This window comes from Neolamprologus multifasciatus, chromosome 15, assembly GCF_963576455.1.
Source record: "Neolamprologus multifasciatus chromosome 15, fNeoMul1.2, whole genome shotgun sequence".
NCBI lineage: Eukaryota > Metazoa > Chordata > Actinopteri > Cichliformes > Cichlidae > Neolamprologus > Neolamprologus multifasciatus.
Window position 1 is genome coordinate 29,841,340 of NC_140453.1, and position 25,785 is coordinate 29,867,124.

Consider the following 25,785-nt stretch of genomic DNA (forward strand, 5'->3'; position numbering starts at 1 on the left):
GGATGCAAACAGTACTGTACAGGTGGACAGGATCCTCTATTTCTCGCAGTAACTGAGTCAAATACTGTTGTGGTATTTGAGTTGATGTTACGTTTTCAAAGGCGACTCTGAACGACTCATGCAAACTTTTTTTCTCTCCTGTATTTGCCTTATTTAACTTTTGAACTGTAGCCTGTAGTTTAGGGTGTCAAACAGCCATCCATTGCTGGGGTTGGTTTCCAGGCTAAACACATAATTAGCTGCTCAGCTGCAGCGCTTTTAACAGCATCTAAATGTAAATGCAAATGTCACTCGGGTCTGGTTAGATGCCGGTGTGGTCGTCACTCTTCACAAACACACTGTCTGCCCGTGACACAGGAGAACAGCTTTCTTTACTTTGGCGCTCGCTCCCTGCTGCAGCGCTGACACTTTGGCAGCAGCTGGCGGGACGCCAATCAAACGCAGACCCTGACGCACCCCCTCCAGTCAGCTGAGAGGAGGAGGACCTTTTTTTTTTCTTGCCTTAAATTGTACAAAACACTCAACAATAAACACAAAGTCAGACTTTTTTGTGATGACTAAGTGGGAGTGGGGTGACTAAATATGCTTTTAGCTTTCAGAGCCTGAGCACAACCCAACCACGACATCAAGTTCAGGCTAATTACTGCAGATGAGTGTAAACAAAAAAAAATGCTGTGAAGTAGCTTAATGGCCTGCCACGAGTCTGGGAAGTCGAGGTGTGGATAACTTTGTCTCTTATGCTGACCTGAGACAGTTATGTTATAATTGAGCGAGAACCATTAAGTCAAAATCTGTAGGTGTTGAAATGGAAAGTGAAAAGAAAAGAAACAAACAGGCAAATTCAAGTGTAACTAAGTGCAAACACTTAATTTAAGTGCTGCTGTACTCTAATGGTTTTCAACTTCCTGTCCATTCGATATCTATGTGGGTTAACCTCCAAGTGATATTACATTTCACAGCAGAGGCCGTGCTGGACAGGTGACACTCCTGACCCGCCACTTGCCTCAGAAATGAGAGCGTGTGTGCATCAGCTATTTGTTGTTCTGTGTTGACCTGTAGATGCACTGACGTCTGTGCGTGTGGAGACAGAGGACAGAGGCAGTTTTATTTAGAGCTGTAACAGCAGCTAACCTTACAGATTCTCGTGCCCTTTCTACCTCGCCCTCCCGTTCCTGTCAACAGAAGAGTTGCAGGGCGTGACCTTGAGGCCCTCTGGCCTTCGCCTTGGCCCCCACAACCAGACGAGAGCAGGGGCAGTAACTGTCTGGCTCTGCGACCCTGCCGCGCCATCCAAAAATACCCCCGCCCCCCCTTGCAATGGGACTGCACTGTTCAGTCCTGACCTTTCTACCCGTCACTCCCCTCATCCCCATCCCCACTGATTGCTCCATCCCTTTCTCCCCCTACCTGTGTGTGGTCCAGGCAGCTTTGCAGCCAGAGTCCAGCCTGGTTTTTTTTCTTTCTTTCTTTTTTGAGCTAAACCCAGATGACCCAGTTTCGGGGCCCTAAGCCGACCTCTTCGGCTTGGAGAGTACAAAAGCGACTGGGAGCTGTTTGAGAGGTGGATGGTTCAGATGAGATAAGGAAGCACACTCTGGTGCAAAACACAGATGGCAAGGCTTCAAATCTGCTCTTAATCCACTATTCCAAATGACATGGAGGGAAAAGAGCAGCGTGGTTTATTCTGTAATTATGACTGCCTGAGCGAGGTGTCCGGAAACACAGCTGCCCTCCTTTTTCTTTCAACCGAAGCTTTAAAAGTGGAGCTTGTAGTGGTCTGTGTGCATTCGAATAACAAAAGTGACCTTTCTTATCAGACAAATATTGCCTGTTTACTGCCTGTGTATGACATGGGGTTTGTGTGTGTGGATTATGACTCTCTCCTACCAATGGGGTGTGTAATGGCAGCATGCGCTGTACACCTAAGCCAAAGCATTATGACCACCCTTGCCTTATTTGCTGTTGGTCCTCTGCTTGCTGCCAAAATAGCTCTGACCCACACAGGCAAGTCTTCTGCAAGTGCCCCGTGGTATCTGGCAACAGGAAATTAGCAGCAAATCCTTTAAGTCCTGAAAGGTGTGAGGTGGAGCTGCCGCAGATAAGACTTGTTCTGACACATCCTCTATTGCAAGTTAATGGTTTGTCCCGCCTTGGAGACATGTTGGTAGGAAATCACTGTTGCTGGCTAGGGGGCCATAAGTTTTGCTGTTTCAGAGCGGCTCTGACCACAGACTGTACGCCCCTCCCTGAGCCTGGTTCTGCCGGAGGTTTCTCGCTGTTTAAAGGAAGTTTTTTCTTCCCACTGTCACCAAAGTGCTTGCTCACAGGGGGTCACATGATTGTTGGGTTTTTCTCTGTATGTATTATTGTAGGGTCTGTCTTACAATATAAAGCCCCTTGAGGCGACTGTTGTCGTGATTTGGCGCTGTATAAATTGAATTGAACTGAATATAAAAAATGGACATAACCAACATCTCCCACTCAGGCCTGTCACTCGGTTTGAATGGGGGGATGCCACATGTTGCTGAACTGAATTACGGATCCGGTGCTTCGATTTGCTCGTGCTAAAAGTTGAGAGTAATTCAACTTCTGAAGGATCAGCCATATTATGCAAATATCACGAGATAGCATCATGGTTACCTGTGCAGTTTGGTGTCATAATGTGGGAGAGAGAAGTTGATCACTGCAGTGAACAATCAACCTGGTCTGGACAAACAGAGTTACTAACAGGAAGCTAGCTTGGCTGATGCTATCTGCTAATCAAAGTGTAGCTAACTTTCCTTGTGATGATTTGTTATCATTGCCATGACGATATCGTGGGCAGAGACACCCCCAAACATCCGAATCGCCCACAGTCATGAGTTAAACCCGTGCCTCTGTGTGAGTTCTCTCTAGTGATCTGCGATACCACTGATTTCCTTTCCGATCCGATACCAAGTAATATTCAGGGTGGTATCGACGATACTGATCCGATACCGATACTTTGTACAAAAACGTATTTTATTTATTGTATCTCAAATTCTAGCGTCACAATGATTACAGGACATCAGATTACTTGTTCTTATCACTTAATAATGCAGAGTTCATCATATAGAAATAAAAGAAACTGAAGTTGTGCGCTATTTGAACATGTTGCCTGCCTGCAGCATTAAAGGACTCCGTGAGAGACGTCACCTGTCCCTCTCCTCTTCAGTTCGTCTCAACATACGCTCGTCATATTCTGTGATATGATTTACTCTGAGGTGTTTGATAAGGTTAGTGATGTTGCCACAACCATACATGCCAACCCTCCCGAGACCGGGTCCTCAGGTGGAAGCAGCCTCTGAATTTGGACACCCCCGCTGTTTCCGGGCCGGCCAATAATAACGGTGACATTTAACGTATTTTATCCAATAAATAAACCCTGTAAAATTTATTTATCCCCTCCCCAGCAGCCTTTTTGAATGTCTCCCTAGTATGGCCACAACACCTCACTCTTGGAGCACTTTTTTGCCACATGTACCGCAAACCACGTCTCAGCTGTTTGTGGAGGTAAAATAAGTCCGCACATGACTCCAGTTACGCTCAGCCATTGTTGTGAGTGGGGCTGCGAGACATTTATACAGCCGTATTTCGCACATGACTATGAAAGGCGGAAGAGGAAGTAGTTCCTTTGAATGTAGACAATCCGAATGTTATAGTTTCTTTCCACTGTGTTCCTGTTAATGATAAACTACAAATTTACTCTAAATTACTAAAATATCGATATTTTAATGTGAGAATCGATTCTAGAACATAAATGATTGGTATCGGAGGAATCGATATTTCAGGATCGATCCGCACATCACTAGTTCTCTCCAACATATTTAAGCATCTCAAACGCAGAAATGTCCAGCTTAGATTTTAGAGCTAGAACAGAGTAAATGAGGAAATGATTCAAGTCTACGGGAGAGGCCAAACACACAACTTAAGAAAACACCAGCAATAAGAAAAATGCTGCAAAAGCACACAAAACACAACAGAAATATGAAAAAACACAACAGAAATAGGAGAAAACAGATTTCCAAAAACACAAGGGAAGTGTTTCTGGGGAAACAATAACCCGACGGACCAGTTGCAGGAACTAAAATATGCTAAGACACTTAAAAGAAGTGGAGGATCTGTCGGTTTTGTGAGGAAAGAAAAGATGAGAGGTACGTGTGTTAGCCTAACTATTAGCCTAAAAATCCGTCATCAGTATTATATGAATCATGATAAAACACAGCTAGCATGTTTTGGGTTCCTGGTGACTGCCGCTAACCTCCAGCAACCACCAGTTTCCCGTACTGACTGACGGTTACCGCAGGGTGGGAGGGGTTTACTGACTGCTTTCTAGACTTCTGTGAGCAGCCTCAGGCAACGTCCTGAAAATCAAAAAATGAAAATCAAAAACGTCCTGAAAATCAAAAACGGAAAATCTCCGTTTTCAAAAATACCCGTGTACGTGTGTACACGGGTATTTTTGAAAACGGAGATTTTCCGTTGTCGTTTTAAAAAATAATCCCGTCCACACGTAAAGGCAGAAATGAAGGAAAACGCTGCTAGGAACATGCCAAAGCAACAGGTGGCGCTATATTCCTAACCGTGCAGAAATGTTGGCCAATCAGAAGTCTAGAAGCCTCGGTGGGAAAAAGTAAACAAAGCTGGGGCATAGAAGCAGAACCGAGTTGTATGTGTGGAGGGACAGTAACTGTGTGTGTATATGTAAGCATTTAAACACTGCAGAGAGAACAAGTAACAGTAACAGTATTGTAGAAATTAATTTCACCGAAACAATAACGTGGCGCAAAGTGTGACGTCAAAAAAGGCGCACACCTTTGACGCTGCGTTTTCTGCGTTTTTCTCGTCCACACTTAAATGCAAAAACGGAGTTTTCAAAAATATCCATTTTCAGTGACCAAAAACGCCATTTACGTGTGGACGAAAGGTGCAAACGCATAGAAAAATCTGCGTTTTCAAAAATACCCGGGTACGTGTGGACGTAGCATCAGTTTCACAGCAGCTACTAAGGTTCGGCTGAGCTAGAGGAAAAAGCCTGCAGGTAGAACTGAACTATAAAGACAAAAAGCTCGTTTTTATTGCAAGCCTCAAGTGGGCATCAGAGGAACTGCATTGTTTTTCTACAGCAGCTTCATTTCTGAGGCTGTCGCCCGTCTCTGACCCGGACATATGGCTATAATGACTTTGCCCTTGTTAAAGTTGCTAAGTCCTTTACTGTCCATTTCCACCACATCCAGTTCACTACAATAACTGATTCTACAGCAGCTCTGTAATACTCTGTGTTCCCCACATGTGTTGCTGTGAAAAGAAAATCAATTATATTTTGGCTCATTGTTGTATGTGTGTGTATCATGTTCACATGAGTTGTATTTTATTAGTTTTTCAGGCCTCACACCTGCCTCACTGTCCTGACATCATCCGAGTGTGTGTGTGTTTTTATGTGTATTCTCACTGGGACACACACGCTGCAGTGCATTATGTGTGGTGCCTCGATAGCAACATCTTTGCTCTCAGCAGGGATCCTGCATGTAACTGACACATAAACAAACACGTGCACGCCACGGAGCCTGGACGCTCTCATCCTGCCGGCTCGAGTTATTTACTGCATGTGCGCTTCTGCCTCTCCGCAACAAATTGGTATTTTCAGAGTAAAGTTTTTATTTTCATATATTTTACAGATGAGCAAAAATTTTAAACCGGGTGTAAAATTATTTAAATAAGAGGTCTCCGTTCACTTCCCTGGGAAACTGATTAGCCGTTTTGCCTCGACTTTTCCCCGCATTCAGCCGCCGCTCTGATTTATTACCGCAAAGTAATGCGATCAATCAAAGAGTGTGACCTGCTGAGCTGAATCAGACAGATCCTGATGCATCTCATCCCATCATTAATGTAGTTAACTAGATTATGGTCTGAACAGTTTGCTCACTCTTTAAATAGAAAGGCTCTGCTGTGAGCATTAGCGCATCTGCTAATTTTCTCCAGATTTTAATATATATATGATAACGGCTCCTCTGAAGTTAGTGGAGGGATCTCTTTACTCCTTTATTTCTATAATAACCTGTGGCAGGCTGTGCAGTAATGCTATGAAAATGGGACACAGGACAGGATAATCGTATTATTCCTCAGATGAGTGTGTGTAGGAGCAGTGCTCAAACACAAAGTGCGTGATTACCAACAATTTAAATAACGGCCTAATAGATTAGGTCATTAATTGAATGGATAGAGCCTTTTCATAGTTGTTTCAACAACTCTTTATAAATGTCACACTACACACTTTTAGTTTTTTCCTGTTTCCATTTTGGAAACTCACATTTCACTGTTTCTACAGTCACGAGAAACGACCGAGAGGTGATTTCTCAGCTGGTCCAAAGGCAGCAGCTCGGCTGCTAACAACACTTAGACATCAGCCCTATTCTTGCTCCCCTTCAGTTTCTTCCAGTGAAATTCAAAAGTAACATAAAAATCTTATCAATATCATATAAAGCCCCAAAAGGCCAGGGCGCTGTGTATACAGCAGTAGCTACTAAACTTTGGAACAGGCCAATTCGATCGCCTGAATCTGTGGTTTCTGTGCTGAAAACTCATTTCTGTTTGCACTTCTTTAACCTTTTCCCAGTTTTTGTAGCTGCTTGTTCTTCTAATATGTGTGCATACGACTGTGTGTGCAGGAATGAACCAAAACCATGTGTGTGTACGTTTGAACATGTACAAGACAACCTATTATTAATATCTGTACAGTTTTCAACTACTGGTTAGAGCTAAACTTCCTACAAGTTGTGCAGCTGTTTTCCAGAAGTGGAATGATTGTACAGCATGTGTCTTTAATGACTTTAAAAAACAAGAATTGGTCACACAAGTTTGAATTTATTTGAGACTTTTTCTAATCCACACAGGATCACATGTACACACTGAACAAAATTATAAACGCAACACTTTTGTTTTCGCTCCCATTTTTCATGAGCTGAACTCAAACATCTGAAACATTTTCTACATAAACAAAGGACCCATGACTCTCAAATATTGTTCACAAATCTGTCTACATGTGTGTTAGTGAGCACTTCTCCTTTGCCGAGATAATCCATCCCACCTCACAGGTGTGGCATATCAAGGGGCTGATTTGACAGCATGAATATTGCACAGGTGTGCCTTAGACAATAAAAGGTCAGCCTGAAATGTGCAGTGTGATCAAACAGCACAGCGCCACAGATGTCACAACCTTTGAAGGAGCGTGCAGTTGGCATGCTGACTGCAGGTGAAATGAATGTTCATTTCTCTGCCGTCTCCAAAGGTGTTTTAGAGAATTTGGCAGTACATCCAACCAGCCTCACAACCGCAGACCACGTGTAACCACACCAGCCCAGGACCTCCACATCCAGCATGTTCACCTCCAGGATCGCCTGAGACCAGCCACCCACACAGCTGCAGCAACAATCGGTTTGCATAACCAAAGAATTTCTGCACAAACTGTCAGAAACCGTCTCAGGGAAACTCATCTGCATGCTCGTCGCCCTCATCGGGGTCTGGACCTGACTGCAGTTCGTCGTCGTAACCGACTTGGGTGGGCAAACACTCACATTCGATGGCGTTTGGCGTGTTGGTGAGGCGTTCTGTTCACAGATGAGTCCCGGTTTTCACTGTTTAGGGCAGATGGCAGACAGCGAGTGTGGCGTCGTGTGGGTGAGCGGTTTGCTGATGTCAACGTTGTGGATCGAGTGGCCCATGGTGGCGATGGGTTCTGGTATGGGCGTATGTTATGAACACAGGTGCATTTTATTGATGGCATTTTGAATGCACAGAGGTACTGTGACGAGATCCTGAGGCCCATTGTTGTGCCATTCATCCACGACCATCACCTCATGTCGCAGCATGATGATGCACAGCCCCGTGATGATGATGCACGGCCCCATGCCCCATGATGATGATGCACGGCCCCGTGATGATGATGCACGGCCCCATATTGCAAGGTTCTTGCATGGCCAGCATACTCACCAGACATGTCACCCATTGAGCATGTTTGTGATGCTCTGGATCGGCGTGTACGACAGCGTGTTCCAGTTCCTGCCAATATTCAGCAACTTCGCACAGCGAAGAGGAGTGGACCAACATCCCACAGGCCACGATCAACAACCTGATCAACTCTATGCGATGGAGATGTGTTGCCCTGCGTGAGGCAAATGGTGGCCACACCAGATACTGACTGGTTTTCTGCCCCCCCATAAAGCACAACTGTGCACATTTCAGGGTGGCCTTTTATTGTGGGCAGTCTAAGGCACACCTGTGCAATATTCATGCTGTCTAATCAGCCCCTTGATATGCCACACCTGTGAGGTGGGATGGATTGTCTTGTGCTCACTAACACAGATTTATAAAGATTTGAGAACAATATTTGAGAGTCATGGGTCTTTTGTGTATGTAGAAAATGTTTCAGATGTTTGAGTTCAGCTGATGAAAAATGGGAGTGAAAACAAAAGCATTGCGTTTAAATTTTTTCAGTGTACATACACCCCGACTAATATTTGATTAAATGTCCTTTAGCAAGTTGCACGTAGACCAGGTACTTGTGTTATCCATCAACAAGCTTCTGGCGTAATTCTTGGTGGAGAACAGCTGAAAGAAGTCATTTAAATCCAAACACTGTTTTATTTTGAACAGAATCAACTTAATTTAAATTTTCTTTCAGAAGGTTTGATTCGGAGATGAAACAGGTCAATGAATCTATTCGCTGATCATTTATGAACATTTCTGCTTTTCCATATTGTCTCACAGTAAAACTGTTCAGTGAGAAATTAACTTATGATTAAAATATGTTTTCTGCAGGTTTACCAAATGTTGATGTTTGTTGTTGTTGTTTTATGTCAGATTGCATTCACCTACATCTCACCTCAACCCCGGCGACTGAAGTTACTCCACTTACTTAATCACACATGGAGACGTGCACACGGCGATGACTGCCTTTTTTAAGTGAACATGAAGTAAACAGCCAACCTCATAAAGAAACAAACAGCTAGCCGATCGCACACACAGTTGTCCGCGACGCCACTCGTTGTGTATTAATCTACGCACCCCTGCTTTGCGGGTCGTTGTTGGTTTCATTCATTTTAACGGTGAGCTGGTCGTTAGCGGGCGCTCGCTCGCTCGTCTCATCAGCTGTGTTGTATTTTTCTTTTTATAACCATCAGGGGGAATGTTGTGCTGAGCATGCACGCTTTTCCACTCGGCTTTGTTTCCAAATTACATATTAACACGCTCTCACACCTGGAAGCTGTGCGGCGACTGCTGGCTGCTGTTGGATGCAGAGCAGTCACGTGACTTCTCACAGCGGTTGCTTGAAGCGGATGCTGAGTTACTTGTTCACTTTTCCTGATGGATTTTTACTCACACACACACACACACACACACACACACACACGTGAATAAACCAGTGACCTTCTACCTACAAACCCAGTTTGATAACTTTTTACGGCTCAGCTGAGGACACTACGCAGAGATGCCGAATCAGACAGGCCCGCAGAACTTCTAAATGTTAACCTTTGTTGAAACACTCAAGGTGCCTACTGTACTTTGTTGCAGCCACGGGGGGTTATAGATGAGTGCAGTTCTGCATATGGCCATCATTCACAGCCCGAGGCTCCCCCTGAGTGTGTGTCTGGAGTGTGTGTAACAAATGGAGCTGAGCAGCGAAGGTATTAATGTGAGGGAACAAGCCATGTAGTGGAAGTACAGCGGGAAGTCACTTTCTCTCCCATCTGGTCCCTAACAAGATGGAGAGGAGAAGGCCGATGTGAGCGGTGGTCTGCACCTCCGCCGGTTGGATTAGCACTTCTGATGGGAGAGAAGAGAGCAGGACGTTCCTTGGCGCAGGCTGTCATTTCCTCTCCTTTCTTTTCCCCGTCTCTCCATCCCTTCCCTCATACATCTCCTCGCTTCCTCTGTGATCACTGCTCTCTGCCCCTCGCTCTGCTGCGAGTGTGAGAAGGGAGACTCAAAATGAGAATAAATGAGGTGTGGGGAAGGTGCGCGGGCAGCGTGCCTGTTTGTGCGCGCACGTGTGTGTCTGTGCATGCATGTACCTGCACTCGAGCGAGTTCAGATCTCTTCCTCTGTTGCGATGTCTAGCGGTGGAGCCAAAAGACCGTCCGGGGACTCTTCATCCACTTGCTGCTGAGCGCCCCAGGGGATGGATTGAGCCTTGCAGGCTAGGATATTATCAATACAGCCCCTCCAGGCAGCCTGGGAGACAGGAGACGGAGCCACTGACTCACACTGCCTATTAGTCTACTGCTGAGCATCAGTGTAAGGGGGAACAGCTGGTTTGACTGGAGCTTCTGCCAACTAGTCCTCCATCTTTGCCTCGTCTTTACCTGCTCAAAGTTTATTTCAAAGGCTGCCTCAGTCTCGTCTTTTCACTCTGTTTGCAAACTTTTTTCTTCAGCCTTCGTCGTCAATTGACTTTCAGCTTCAAAGATTGCTTCATAATCTTATTCTACTCTTCTCCCGTGTCTTTGATGGTGCTAAGGTACACCGACACTCACAGTGTGCTGCCCACTCCTGTAATTACACTAGTCCTCCCCCTTTTAAGAGCCTTGTTCCAAAGGAAATGCTTTTTCTTTTTCGTGTGCAGTCTCGTGTCAGTGTCACTGCCCCTGTATTTTAAATCTCCATCTCCACTTTGTTTCAGAGTTGCTTTATATTCCATTTGTGTAATGAGGAGGCTGACCTTGTATTTTACTTGTGAAAATTGCAAATGGTTGAGACCATCCGGGTGCTGAATGAATGCCAAAGAAATGATATTTCTATGGTTTCCTGTAATTTTCTTCCCATTCTACACTCTTACTGTGAATACTGCGCTTTGTCTGCTCAATAATCTTCTACTTTAATTTTAAATTGAAAGAAAAAGCATAACCTTGATCTAAATGCATAACCACAGATACATTGCTGAGACCCCTCAATGATTTGAGGTTAATGGATGCATGACTTGCAACGGCACTTTCCAATATTCAACTTTAAACTTCACCTCTTGGCTTTTGACTAACAGGTAGCAGCAAATCACTCTGAATCTTCACTTTACCCCCTGATGAGTCACGGGGAGCCCTCTCTGGCCTGTCTGCTTGCAGCTCCTGCGCAGTGGAAACTGCAGAAACCTTTGACAGAAACCACAACGTAGTCTCTGGAGCCAGCGACCGTTCTGAATCCCTGTCAAATGACTTAAAAAGCCATCAGTGTGACCTCATTCTGTGTCAAAAAAGAAAAAAATGAATTTATTTGGTGACCCTGCTGACCTCTTATAGCTGGAAGCTTCTTTTTTCCCCTCCACTGTCTGCAATCCCTTTATCTTTTCTGACTCCACATCGCTTGTCTGACTGTCTTTGTTACAGGTCCCCGTGTTTCATTTTGTTCCAGCCATTATCCCGCACCAATAAGCCGGACACAGGTCACCGGTGTTAACGACCTCTCCTGTGACTTTTTCCGGGGGTATCTAGGACCGTACTGTGAAAGCAAACGTCTAGTCTGGTAAATATCCCAGAGTGACTCACAAAAAGCTTTTCTCCCATAGATCACGATGGCCACAATTAGCTTCATAAATCTTAGGTGTGGAGTCACATGCACGATCTGATATCCTCGTGTTGGTGTTGTTCCCAGATCATCATACTAAAGGTTGTTCCAGGATCAACATTGCAAGTGACCAATCAGAATGTTGTGATGTCATACTTTTGCGACTTCGGGAAAACCCGGCGTAAAACAAAAAACTGTACTTAAGCTGCGAGAAACCGCCTTTGTCCGCCGATCAACGGACCCTGACCCTGACCCTTTAATAAACGCTAAGCAGAATTGATATTGTCCTTGCAACATTGGAATTTCATAAATGCACGAATGGGTTGGTGCGCAAAAGAATAACGTCACAATAATGTGATTGGCCACTTGCAATGTTGAACCTGGAACAACATTTTCATGATGATCTGGGAACAACACCAACACGACGATATCAGATCATCCGAGTCACATCATGGACCTTATTTGTTCTCCCTTTTCGGATGTGTAATCTTAGACTTTCTAAACTTAATCTGAAATTTGTGTGCATGCATTTATGTGTAGGCATGTTTCCCTGTGTGTGTCTCTATTGTGTATTTAGGCAACTGGGTGTTTGTGTTTCACTGGCAGAATAGTAATTCGGCATGAAATCACTTTAGTAATCATAGCTGTTATTTTGCTCCCATTATGTCTCAGAAAGCCCCGTCTTTTGAAGATGACATTTTAAATATATGTACCCAAAGGAAGACATGCACCACTCAAGGTCCCTCAAACTTCTGTTTCCTTTCACCGGCGTCGCAGCTGCTTAAAATACTTTTGAAGTTAAGGTGGTGCATCAAAGTGTGTTACGTAAATGGACGACTAAAAAAACGTTCTTTCAAATGTAAGACTGACGTTAATTAGCCTAGGTACTCAATGGGAGCAAATTGTTCTAGAGTATCTGCAGCTTTTCAGCAACTGAACAAGCTCAGTTTTCAATAATTAGCTGTGCATTCTCACAGCCTCTGCAACTGGAAAATAATTGGCTTCTCAAACTGCTGGTGTGTCTGCGTCTCTCGGCTTCAACAGCTTCATCCTTGAACTCCGTGCTTTGTCTACGCGACGTCAGGAGAACGCTAATTGACATCATCACCGGGAAACGACGTGTACGTGGAACACCTAAGAACTTACATATAATTACATAAAACATTGGAAAATCATCTACATGTAGGCTTCTTATACTAATCAAAAACGGGTGTCTGACTGACGGCGGCTTTCTTTCGGGTTTACGTTCTTTTAGTCGTAAACACAAATAAGTAGATTCAACACAGCTTCGTACGTACCCGAGTAAAAACACACCAGCACTTGAGTTTCCATTTTATGGTACACCAACTGTACTACATCTTTTAGGTAAATATTGTTATTTACACTTAAGATCCACTTTGGTAGGTACACCTGTTCAACTACTCATCAACGCGACAACCAAATCAGCCAATCACACGGCAGCAACTCTAGACACATAGATGTGATCAAAACGACCGGAGTTCAAACTGAGCATCGGAAAGTGGGAGAAAACGGATTTGAATGGGTGTATTGTTGGTGCCAGATGGGCTGGTGTGATTATTTTTAGAAACTGCTGATCTGCTGGGATTTTTGCACACAGTCGTCTCTGGGGTTTACTGACAGTGGTCTGAGAAAGAAAATATCCAGTGAGCAGCAGCTCTCTGTGTACCTTGTGATGTCAGAGATCAGAGGAGAATGGCCAGACTGTAACAGGAAGGCAACAGTAACTCAAATAACCTCTCGCTGAAGCCAAGGTATGCAGAAGAGCATCTCTGAATGCGTAACCTTTGGACAGCAGCAGAAGACCATACTGGGTTCCACTCCTGTCAATGAATGAGACTGATAAATCTTTCTGCTGCAATGTTCAGATCGTAGGCTAAGAATTTGGCATTATTAAAGGAAAAGCAGGTCAAAGCCTGGAGTAACAAGATGCACCAAACAAAGAGATGTACCAGTGAGTGTATTTTTAATGTTGCAAATATCTATATTACTACCAGCAGTATTAGCAAAAGATGGAGATGTTCTGCCTTAAAATTTGTGCAATGTAACTGTGGTGAGAATAAAGCACGGCGGGACCACAGATCAACATTCAGAGCCATTTTATTTACACTTCTCACCACAGAAAAAAACCCCACACACCTGAGTCCCCGTGTTTTAACTCGGCGGGCGTGATTACGGATGCCGTGCAGGTGCGTCCGCCCTCCCTGCACGGCAACGCAGACCACGCCCCACCACACACCCCCATCGCCCGATTGAGGCCGGGGAGTCATCCGGCCGAACCTACTGCCCCACCCCACCGGTTCCCAACCTGGGAACAAGGCAAAGTTGTGGAGGCCGCCCATGCTTCAAGTGGCGGTGCCGGCGAGGCTGGTCCGGGGGTCGGCCACGCCTCCAGCGGCAGCGGCGAAACTGGTCCGGAGGCCGGCTACCTGACAAGCCGGCACGACCCCGCCGGCCCGGTAGTGAGCCCCAGCTGACGCTCCGGGGCAGCTCGATCCTCAAACTCGGGCACAGGTCGAGGATCTGGCACGGGGACAGCCGTCTCCCCTCGCGGTTTCTCCACTGCTCCTCCGGTTGGAGCGGATCCTCTACCGCTCTCGGCAGGAACAGCCCTTTACCCGGCTGCTCCCCCTCCTCCGGCAGGCGCCGACCCCCAGCGCGCCTCGTCCACCACTTCTGGCTCCCGAGATGCCCCACGCGGCTCCTCCACCGCTTCCCCACTATCAGGCAACCCTGGCGGGGGTGGCGGCAGCGGTGTCGCCCAGGCCTGGAGCAGCGTCGCCAGCTCCGCCATTCTCTCCAACTTGCACTCGGTCTTGTCCCTCAGCTCTTCCCGGTGCCGGCTCACTTCCGCCGCCTGCTCCCGCTGTGCGGCCGCCATCTCGGCCCCTATCTGGACCATATCCTCTCTCCTCCGGCTCGGTTGTAGGCCCGCCATGCCGCCTCCTGGGTTTCGGCACCATAGTGGTGAGAATAAGGCACGGCGGGACCACAGATCAACATTGAGAGACATTTTATTTACACTTTCTCACCATCAGGAAAAAAAAAACCCGCACACACCTGAGTCCCAGTGTTTTAACTCGGTCGGGCGTGATTAAGGTTGCCGTGCAGGTGTGTGTCCGCCCCTCCCTGTGGTGGGGCGTGGTCTGCGTTGCCGTGCAGGGAGGGCGGATGCACCTGCACGGCAACGCAGACACGCCCCACCACAGTAACCATTCTCTCAGTCTTTCCCTCATTTTGATACATTTTGAATAGTTATATATTGATCACTCTTAGCAAGGTCCATGTTGTTTTTTTTTAAAAAAAATAATAATAATTTTTTTTAATTAATAGTGAAACTCCAAATTAATAAAGCACACTCATGGACATCAGTTACAGGTGGCTAATTGTACATGATGGAAACCTGAGGAAGCCATATTCTCTTACTAGGGAACTAATACAGTTTATTCTTATTTCAAAATCATTTACAAAGGGCTGGATCACAACAGCAGTCATGTAAAGGCACTTATAAATCATGCTGCAAGAACCCACAAACATTATGACAGGAACCCAATAATTCAATGATCCTCTGTGAGTAAGCGCTTGGCTAGAGGCAGCAGAAACACACACCCTTTAAAAAGAAGAAACCTCTGGCAGGACCAGGCTCGGGGATTGGCAAGCCATCTGTCACAACCAGCTATGGTGACGGGAAAGAGCAGAGAGAACGGCGTAGAGAGAACGGCGTAGAGAGAACGGCGTAGAGAGAACGGCGTAGAGAGAACGGCGTAGAGAGAACGGCGTAGAGAGATGGCGAAGAGTATACGAGGCAAAACACTGGGAACGAGTCGACACTGAGTTAATGATGTGCAATAGTGGGATATAAATGGGAAGTGGAAAATATCAGAGTAGAAGGCAAATACTCAGTTATTGGAGTCAAAGAGTTTCATCTGTAGTGTGCGATTGCAATTTTTTATTCAGGTTCTAGTGAATTATTTAAACACCACCACTGTCTATATCGCACCACACTGTGAATTTAATCACGCGCTCCACACTTCCAGCTTGTTTTTTTTTTTTAATGATATTACTGTATTATTGAAAACACATTAATGGTGGTGGTAATACTAACATTTCTTTCCAAGTGCGATAAAACTGGCACTCCATGGAATTGAAAATGGCTCCACACACCCATCTACTTAAAATCGGGTCCTGTGGGGACTCACTTGCTTTTGGAGCCAGTCTCAAGAGGCCATTTGAGGAACTTTAGTTTTTGGCTCTTCATTTATCAGCCCTGGAAGCTGCTGCTTGGGCTGGAGCCAATGGCTCTAATTGATATGGTTTTGGACCACCGTGGTCCTTTGCCACACTGTCTGCTTCAGGGAATCTGGAGGGAGCGCTCCGAAGTCCACTACCACACAACAAAGCCCTATGTGGCTTAAGTGCCTGGAGATTCTTATGGTGTTCTTCATTTTATTCTCTGCCGTTACTCCTCCCGTCAAGTTTTTTGAAAACTTTTGTAGAAGTGTCTTTGTGTTTGTGAGGCTCCAGGATGAGGGCGAACTTACAGGCATTCACAGACACTTAACATAAAATGTATTTTAACTGTGCTTAGCTAGACTTTTTTAAATAGCACCACGCTAACCTGGGAGGTCACACCAGTGGAATTGTGTGTAATTTCAACATATTTTAGAGCTTATCCTTTAAACGCCAAGTGCTTGCTCATTAGGGGGTCATATGACTGTTGGGTTTTTCTCTGTATCTATGAAGCGCCTTGAGGCGACTTTTGTTGTGATTTGGCGCTATATAAATAAAATTGAATTGAATTGAATTAAACAGCAGCTTACAGCATGGCAGCAGAGGGACTGCATTTCGGCTTTCAAAATGATGACACATACTGTAACTTATAATTAAGCTGATAAATTAAAAGCATCACTGTTTACATGTTGCTTATTTTGCATGAGTAAACAAGTTTAAAGTACAGTTTTGCAAGAGCTAGTATTGATTTGGCATGACTGAGCAGTAAAGTGTATGTCTGGTAACTCTTTGTGGTCTTACTGCCAACAAATCCCATTTAAAACCAGTAACAAACAACTGAGCCTCCTAATAAGCATTTCCTGTGTTGTCGAAGCTTAATAAAACTATTGCTCTGTAACATAGACCCCTATGTGTGCTTAACAATACTGCAGCATTTAGCTGTCTTGAATATGTCAGCTGTCTAACACACACGTCCTGCGTGCACCTATATTTCTGGTACTACACTCAACAGCTGGTTAGCTTAACTTAGCATAAGTCCTTTAAATCAGGCTTGCTCTGTCCTAAACAACCAACGTCTGGGAGTGAAAAATGAAACCAGTGTATAAAAAACATGCTATTCCTTAAGTGGCCACTTGAGACCGGCTCCAAAAGTTCTCACAGATCCCCAACTTCACAGCAGAAATAAGTGTTTACAGCTGGCTTAAAGAAAAAAAGGGATTGTGTAAGTTATTGCTAACTTTGTGAGAATGTGTGTTTCAGTAACTGTCCCTCTCAACCATTTTTGTGATGTTGCTGCATGTTGGAGCACTTTTACTGTAATTATCTGTCAATTAATATGATTTGCTTTGTGTTTCGTTCTCCTGCCATTCCCACAAATCTGTTTTCTGTTATCTTACTTAGCAGGTGTCTGTCTGGGTGATGCATCTATTCAGGTTTTGCAGATGTGTGACATTAACTTGTCTACAATTTTGTACATGGTGGCAATTTAGCTCCACCAGAGGCTTCAATATTGTTCGCATACAAGTCAATGTCTTGCATGCAAGCTGGTGACTGCGGGACAATGCTACCAGCCAAAGCAGTCGCAGGAGGTTTTCACCAACCTTTTGGGGAATATAAATTTTTCCTGTGTGACTGGGGCTTTAGCAATCACTGCGACAGCATCTTACACCACCCTCCAGCAAAATTTCACCAAGCAGTCAGGGAATAAACTTTTTTTCCTGGTGACTCGTGGTTGCCAGCAGAGGTGGCAAAAGTACAGACATTTAGAGATAGTGGAAAAAACTTAGTGAGTCGAGCTAAGCCGATCCAAACAGAAGGTACCTGTGGAAAAGTGCTATATAAGAAAGACTGTATGTGTGTCCTCTATCTGGTCGTTAAGTGACGTCACTAGCCGTGTCTGGGCCTAAACTCCGCTGCAGGTCCATATATCAAACATCACTATGGCATTACTGAGAGTTGAAAACTGTCTAAAGTCTTTCATCTTTAATAAAATGATCAGCGTTCTGCTCTACCAGGTGTAACAATTGAGTTTAACATCCAGGCATCCATGAAAATGGAATTTATGACATTTAACGGAGTTAGAAGTTAGCAGGAAGTTAGCTTGCTAGCTTCTATCTAAATACAATATAGCATGTCCTGACTGTGGGGTTTTGGAAACAATTAAAACGTACAGCTCTGTTATCACTTCCAGCATAAATGAAGACAGAAAACTAAACAGCAGTGACGTTTGTAGGGTTACTGAAGTTTGGCTAGCTGGTATATAATGATGTGCTACGTGACCGCTAGCGACACAGCTATGGTAGCATAATATAAACAAGCTAACTTTTTTTCCACTCGATAAAAGTTAACGTGAGTGTTCTCGGTGGTCAGGAACAAATGTAATCGCATGGCAGGATGCTGTAAAAGGACCAAACTTCAGCAGGAGAACAACTGAGATAATCCATCCACAATACGAGGTTAGTCATTCATATACTGCTGCATGGGCTGGGCTGTAGTTACATGCTAAGGTTTTAAAAACTGAGCTTAAATAAATGATTAGCGGTAATAAAAGCAGAGGGAGGTCAACAGTGGTCACTGACTGTTTTAGGAGCTTTTTGAGATTAAATAGAAGAAAATACAAAACATTAAACATGTTAACAACACAAAAGCCATATTAAACACAGACTACTTTAGGCCCGGAAGTAGGATTCGTCACGTCATCACTTAACGACCGGATAGCAGCGGTCCCCAAAGCCCGAGCCACGTGAGTCGTTTGGAGAGTTGAGGCTCGGGTGTGAAATTTATCGTTTTCAGGGTTTTTATCGTTAACTCTGTTTCCCTCGGTCTTTTCCCATGTGTTATGAATAAATCTTCTTTTTCTTGGTACCAGTACTGGTTTTATTTTGTTTTACTTATCCGCGATAACTTAAAGTCCGGTCCGTGAAATTGAAAATATCGTCAGACATAAATCGCAAAAAAGCAAAAAAGGTTGGGGCCCGCTACTCTATAGGACAGGGATCTATGTTGGTAAACTGTAGGTTTATATTGCTGTCTGGTCATTATGTGACAGTGCAGGTCGTTTTATAAATAACGTGAAAGTAAAGTGATGCACAACACTGACTGATACCACAATTTATGGACATCTGCACCAGAAATGTCGTCCACTTGAAACCCTCACTATAGAGAATTAACCATAACTGATGTTTTTAACTCTTTCGTGTCTGTTGTACGTGATAAACCCCGGCGTTCTGTGTTATTGCTCCCTCCATTCAACAGGTTTGATGTTTGAAAGCGTACGCTGATGTGAATAGCTCTCCTCAAATGCGGTCAACCCGAACAAGCATCTTTTTAAAATGTAAGGAGATATTTGTGTACAAATACATAATTAAGTAAAGTAGAGATACTTAAAAAATTGTGCCTCAGTTGAGTATTTGTACAGTGTTACCTCAAACCTCTGTTTGACAGACCAAGTTAACGCCATGTGGTTACCGGTCGCATGAAAATCTGGAAATGACCCACAAGTGACAAAACCAGTTCACTAAAGCGCGTTAATTCACATATTATATACTGTTTGTTTATTCCATGCATAAACTGATGTTTCAAAACATCCGTTTAGTGTTTTAAGGGGGTTTATGAGCATAATTATTTCTTGGCTGGGAGCAGCTGCCATGCAACCAGTGCAGACTCCAGGAAGCTTCTGCTGCCAGCCAAGAAACCGTCCAGCACATAATCACCTATAAAATGACAAACTGTTGTTTTCACACTTTGTTTTTTTTGCCTCGACTAAACGAGCTAGCAGCTAGAATGTGTTACTTATAAATCTGTGGTAAGAACCTGCCAACGGCACTGACAGACAAACCACTGCGACTTTTGGTCTGATGAGATCTGCTGCCACCGAGGGTTACGCATCGCTTGCAACTGAACATTTCAGCCCTTAAGTTGTTTAAATGAAAACGTGTAGCTCCTAACATGTTGTGGCCAGCACTCTCGGAGAGCAGTAGTTAAATCTTCTAAGTAATTTAGGAAGTGGCATGGATAGGATGCCAAGGTAATCGGTAAGAGTGTCAGAACAACTCTGCCTCGAGGCTTCTGGACTGAGCTACCGTCATCTGTAGAAGCAGATTTGTTGCATAAATCTGGAGGATGAATGACCAGATTAATAACCCATTTCTGCTCTCTTTTGTCTTAGAGGAAAATGTGGCCTTGTGGTATAGACTCTACAGCTCCAAAGGAAAGGACAGTTTCTTGTACTTTGTGTTTGCTGTATGCAAGAGACAAGCAGGAGTGTCTCCAGTTCAGAACTTCAAATGGGGGGAGAAAAAAAATCCATTTGATTTAAAAATGCTGTGGAGTACTTTCAAAGGCCTCCAACAGATGTAAATGTTACAGCTCATCTGAGGGTTTCAGGAGGTTCAAACTTAGCTGATGGTGGAAGGCAAAACTTAAAACGAGCTGCTTTGAACTTTGAACTGTGCTCCTCAAATATATGCAATGATGGATAATTAATCCCAATCATCTCTTTTCATGCCTATGATCAAATGATCTTCGCAGTTTCAGTATTTAAGGGGAAAAAGAAGGTTTGAAGAAAGACACTGAGACAAATAGTTGGCTTTAACTGACTGACAGACTGAGAGACAGATGGGGAGCAACAGATTTTTTTCAGTAAAGTAAACATGCCAATACACAAGTAATAAGCATGACTAGTACCCCAGTGATGATGCCAGAGCAGGACTGCAATCATAAACCTCCCTTTGATGTGTCATGTTTAAAAATCAAGTCATCAATCAGAAGCCTTCCTGTGTTTCCAACTTGGAGTTCAGAGTACCAAAAATCACTCTAAGCTGGGCAGTGGCAAACTTTTAACGATCTCACGAAGCTACGGGTTTGCTGCCGCCGCGCTAATGTCCCGCCGCGCCGGCTCTTCTCGAAGTGCCAGGATCGTGATTCTCCACCGCTGCCAAGTATCACGATGTGCATTTGTGTGTGCGTGGTAGCATTATGCGCTAAGCATGTTATTGACCTTTTGCAGTGTCAGTCAAGCTGGAAATCACGGAGGGAGGAAGGATAGAAAAAGATGGCTTGAAGAGATGTAGTCAGAGTCAATAGAGATGATTGCACAGCAAACGGAGTCTTTGTTACATTAATGCCAAACGATGGCTTTGAAAAATCCCCTTTCTGTCCCACAGACAGCATTAAAGATGTGTGCATGACATCATGCATCGATAATGGAAGCTTCAATGTCAGCGCTTGGCTGCTGCTGTGTTGTTTTTCGAGGCTGAAGTGACCTTATAGGGTTCAAAGGTCAGAGTGTGAAGTTATTAGCCTAACACTCAAAAGCTTGGTTAGCAACCTGCATTCGTAAACCATAAAGGTGCAATGTGGAGACCCAGATACTGATTAATTAGCGCAAATGTTAATAAAATACAGGAATTTTACTCCCCACAACGTCACAAAGCTCTTATGTTTAGGTTTGTACCACAGCGGTGAAATCCGATTGTCTCCTTGGTCGAAACTGGTTTTTGCAGTACAACTGCCCCAGTGTCTGAGATGGGACTGGCTGAGCAACAAGTACATTTAATTTGTTTTAATATAATTGATGAAGAGATAGGAGAAAACAGTTCTTCAACACAAACTTTTCCATAGCAGAAAACAACGCTGAAGAGTTACCTCAAACCACCGTCAGCGTAGCGTCCACGATGTCAGAAATTTCATTCTGGCACAATTATTGAACTGGGACTAGACGTCAACAAAAATCCACCAGCCAACAGTTATTCACTTTCGAAATGTTTGCTGCAGATTACCCATTAAAAGGGCTTCAAAAGGCTCCAACAGCACACACACACTGAAGAGATCCATTACAATGACTCAAAGAACTGGATGAGGCCTAGCAGACTCTGATGACTCCTGTCAATCGGCACAGCTAGGCCCATAACTCAGTTACGCAAGTAGATGAATTATTTAAAAAAAAATTAATACCCCGCTCAAGAGTTTTTATAAACTTTCCATAGAGGCCGAAATTGTAAAGAAGCTTTTTAATATAGTAAAGTTTTGCATCATAACATGGGAGTTTATGGGAATTGGGGCCACCCCCTAGTGGCAGCTAGAGGAAGTGCAGATTCTGCCTCATTCTTGCCCCTTGTTCTTAACTTAATATCTATTAACTGTAAAGAGATATTGTATAATTCACATATTTATTAAAAGAAAAAAAGCACTGCTTCAACAGGTTTATGAAGCCACTGTCATAAGAATCCTGTGTTTCCTCATTACATCCTATCAGACACTGTTGCTATGGTAAAAAAAAAAGAGAAGAAAGGTCAAAGCTGATCAAAAATCTATTTAACACCGATACATTTTTTACGTCTCTTCTGATGCCGCAGGCTGTAGAGTTTTTACGTGCACACTCTGATACCTTTGTACAAAAAACTGTAACGCGCTGGTGTCAAAGTTGTTTTAGTTCAGGGGCCTTAATTTGATCTCAAGTGGCCCAGTAAAACCTCTGCATAACAACAAACAAAACATCTTATTTCCTCCCGTACTGCTTCTTTTCTGGAAAACAAATGATGAACAGCCTAAAATGTGCTGAGAGAAATAGCAGCAACTTCAGTCTGATGTCTTTATAAAGAAACGCTGCCGTCGTGCATCAAAGAAACGCATCAGCTTGACTCCTTGGCGTAACCCCTTCGGCGTGGTATGATAGGCCACGGGTGATGTTTTGTTAGTAAGAGGGCTGTAAAAGTGACAATGCTTAAGGCTGCATAAAGTTAACAGTGCAGATAACCAGTATGACTCAGTGATCCAGGGTTAATGACTTGCAACAGAAAGCTTCCCGGTGAAAAATACAGTAAAACGTAACAAAATGAAATAAAATGCAATGCAATCAGGATACACTGCTGGATTTACCAGCTTCAGTATTCATCAGGCAAAACTCTAAACCTCCAACAGCTCCGACACAGTGAGAACATGTGACTCTGCGCCATCTATGTCTTTGTAGGCATCCTGTGCTTCCATGTGAGATTATTTGAGTGCGTACTCAATTTGCATGTATGCAAGTGTGTTTCCTGTCACTATGTGTGTGTGTATGTGTGTTTCATTGAAAACAACATGCCCTCTCTCAGCAACCGAAGGTGGATGAGCCCGAGGGGCCCGCCGGGTTTGGTAAAAATAGCCCCGAGGCTGATTAAGAGCGAGGCGGAGAGGGGGGTTTAAAAACCTGCTCATTACCGCACCTGTAAGGCCTCTTTAAGTAGCCCTTCTGCAGAGCCCAGCTGCTCACATCTGCCAAGAGCTGTCGCCATGCCTGTAAACTCCTCTTATACATCCTCCAGGGGCAAGACATCACAATGCAAGACTGTGACAATAGTGCGTAGAAACTATGGCCTCAATACATCCCAACACAAAGAAGTCGCTTTATCTGTGCTAAAGTGGTGCGCGTGAATTGAGTTTTTAATTAGATTCTCATTTTTACTGTTACCTTCTCATAAGGACCAGGAAAAACATCCTCCCAGGTCTCACAGTGCGGCTGTACGGAAAGTCCAGCTGCACTCTGCACACACTGAAATGAAAAACTGACACAGTCTATAAGAAAGAAGTGACTTACTACTCCTTTAAAACAATAGCACAAACAGCTCAACCATGGTTGATTAAAGTTGTCCTCTATAAAGGGTATACGAACTCCCTGAGAGCGGTGCTTGGCGCCATTATTGAACCAGCAATCTGTGGGGTCTGAAGAGGCTACGCCCCTCTGTCAAAGCACTGCTATGAAGTTGGAGTCTGCTCTGACCCCGGTTGACTCCCATCAGCCCTCCTGCAGGGACAGTAAAACAAACTAACCCCCCATAGACAGCCTGTTTAGAAATGCGCTGTACTGAAGCCTGTCTCTGGATGCCTTCGGAGGGTGGGAAAAAAGACGGATACAGTAAGAACACAGGCAGGCGCTGTGATGGCTCTGAGTGAATGAAAAACAGCTTTCATCAGTGGAACAAATGTAATCAAATAACATGTGTTAAGTTAAATATCAAATGTTTTCATACAGTATTATGAAAAAAGAGAAAATCGGAGAAAGTGTTGTGGTTCCTGTGCTTGGATTACCACAGTTTGTCGCAGAAATTGAACAGGGATTTTGCTTTTCATGTTTGGAAATTGACTGAAGAGAATTTTTTGATATTTCGCTCTTGGCATGAGGTTTGGCAAACAGCTGGGCTTGGATTCAGTTCAGGATGTGATTGACTATTTGACGCTGCTGCCATGTTTCCAGCTGTTTGACTTTTTTTAAAATCCATTTTAGTTTGTCTTTGAATTATTCCAACCCACATGCTTCCACACAGACACTATGAAAGTATGGCGTCATTATTGCTGGTGGAAGTGTACGTGCCTTTTCTTGCTGCTAACTTTAAGCCATGTGTATGACTACAGAGGAGATGGCAGCTGAAGGATGCACACCATATGCAGATTCACCATCTCCACACTCCAGACTAAATCCTGCCCGGTACAATTACAGTCATCTTCCTTTTTTCCCTTCCTCTAACCTCTGCTTCCTCGCCAAACGTGCACACGCACACATGAAGCGTGTTAAAGTACGCACGTTTGCATGCGTGCAAGTGTCAAACACAATCTTTCCTTGAGTCTATCACCCATCTTCTAATCTTTTCTATCCTCTCTTCCTCCCTCACACACACACCAGCCACAGCTGAATGCCTTCACCTAATCTTGCTGTCCTCTCATGTTATAACAGCTCTGAACCCGAGCCCTCAGAGAGAGAGGAGCTCGCCCACGCCGTGTTTTCTTAGACCGCAGCATCTGGGCCTGGAGACGTCACTCCTGCGGTGTCCTGTTCAGGGTCAAGGACACATTGGAGGATCAAAAAAAGAGTCGCTGTATATCATGTGTTACAGCTAATAGACTGTGTGAAACACAGAAGATTCTGTGATAATCACACCTTTGTTTTACTTCCTAAACATTTTTTTTTAGCCAAAAATCTAATGAACTAAATCAAATAATGCAGGAAGGCCCCAGCGCTGCAAGCAGCAAGGCATTTTTTGTCTTGCTGATCTCCTTAGCTTATGCTTTTCAAGTCTTCTTTCTGTAGCCCTCCACATTTTCCCCCCACATTTTGTTTCATTGCCTCTTCCATCTCTCTCCCTCCTGGATCACAGCCCTCCTGACCTGCTTTGTCTAGAGCACACAAACATATTTTCTGTGATGTCTGCCAGCTGCCTGGCTTAGCTTGGCTCACCCTAGCTCTGCTAAGACTCCAGTTTTCTGTTGACCAGTGCTGAGCCGTCTGGCCTCACTGAAACAATCAGATGGTCCCCAGCCTTTTCCAGGCATTTCCTGGGTCACCTGAACAGCAAGCTCCCCCCCACCCCGACATCCCCGCACCGCAAGTATCTCGCTGGCTCTTCCTACCTGGCTTGGAAGGTCCTGAGAGGGGTCAGAGTGGCCTGGCGCGCAAGTGGGAGCCATACCGCGGATATTTATTATTTCATTTAAGTCCTCCCTTTGCTCTGGCGTGTAGAGGGCCCACTGATGTCTAACAGAGGTTGAAGGATAGTTCACAAGGTGACCATGTGAACTGTTGAACCCTGAAGCAGGGCTGTGTGTGTCTTTGAGAGTGCTCGTAAAAAAGCCCCCTGAAGAGTTTAGCAACTTTATATGACATGATAAATTCGAAAGAAAGCACATGAACGAGCAGCCGCGCACACGGTCACAGCTCTGTAATTTGGGAGAGGGATGAGTAGTGTCCTTTAGGTAACTGCATCATTTGTTTTAGGAAATACTCACATGTACCGAAACACATTTACAACAACTGCACTAAACTCACAATGATAGCATCGTATAATACTCTGCTGTATTTTTTAAAAGTTTTTTTCTCATTTATTATAGTTTGTACTCCAGAAAAAAGTAAAAAAGTCCAAGGTTATGTGGCGTGGGAGTGGACTACTACTGTATTTTTCGGACCATAAGGCGCACATTAAGCGGGGGAAAAAA

At 44.3% G+C, this 25,785-nt stretch overlaps 2 long non-coding RNA genes and 1 pseudogene across 3 annotated transcripts; 2 read left to right on the forward strand and 1 right to left on the reverse strand.

The window, feature by feature from the left end:
* Positions 1–4,472: 4,472 nt before the first annotated feature.
* Positions 4,473–5,014, forward strand: LOC146502412 (uncharacterized). The gene is made up of 2 exons (XR_014869559.1): positions 4,473–4,684; positions 4,728–5,014. It is a non-coding gene; the product is annotated as an uncharacterized LOC146502412 (long non-coding RNA).
* LOC146502413 (uncharacterized) lies at positions 4,855–13,938 on the reverse strand (annotated as a pseudogene). The gene is made up of 2 exons (XR_014869558.1): positions 12,029–13,938; positions 4,855–11,628 (listed from the first exon to the last, which is right to left on the reverse strand). The product of XR_014869558.1 is annotated as an uncharacterized LOC146502413 (transcript).
* A 1,423-nt stretch (positions 13,939–15,361) lies between these two features.
* On the forward strand, positions 15,362–25,774 carry LOC146502414 (uncharacterized). Its single transcript, XR_014869394.1, has 2 exons — positions 15,362–16,276; positions 16,405–25,774. It is a non-coding gene; the product is annotated as an uncharacterized LOC146502414 (long non-coding RNA).
* Positions 25,775–25,785: the final 11 nt, after the last annotated feature.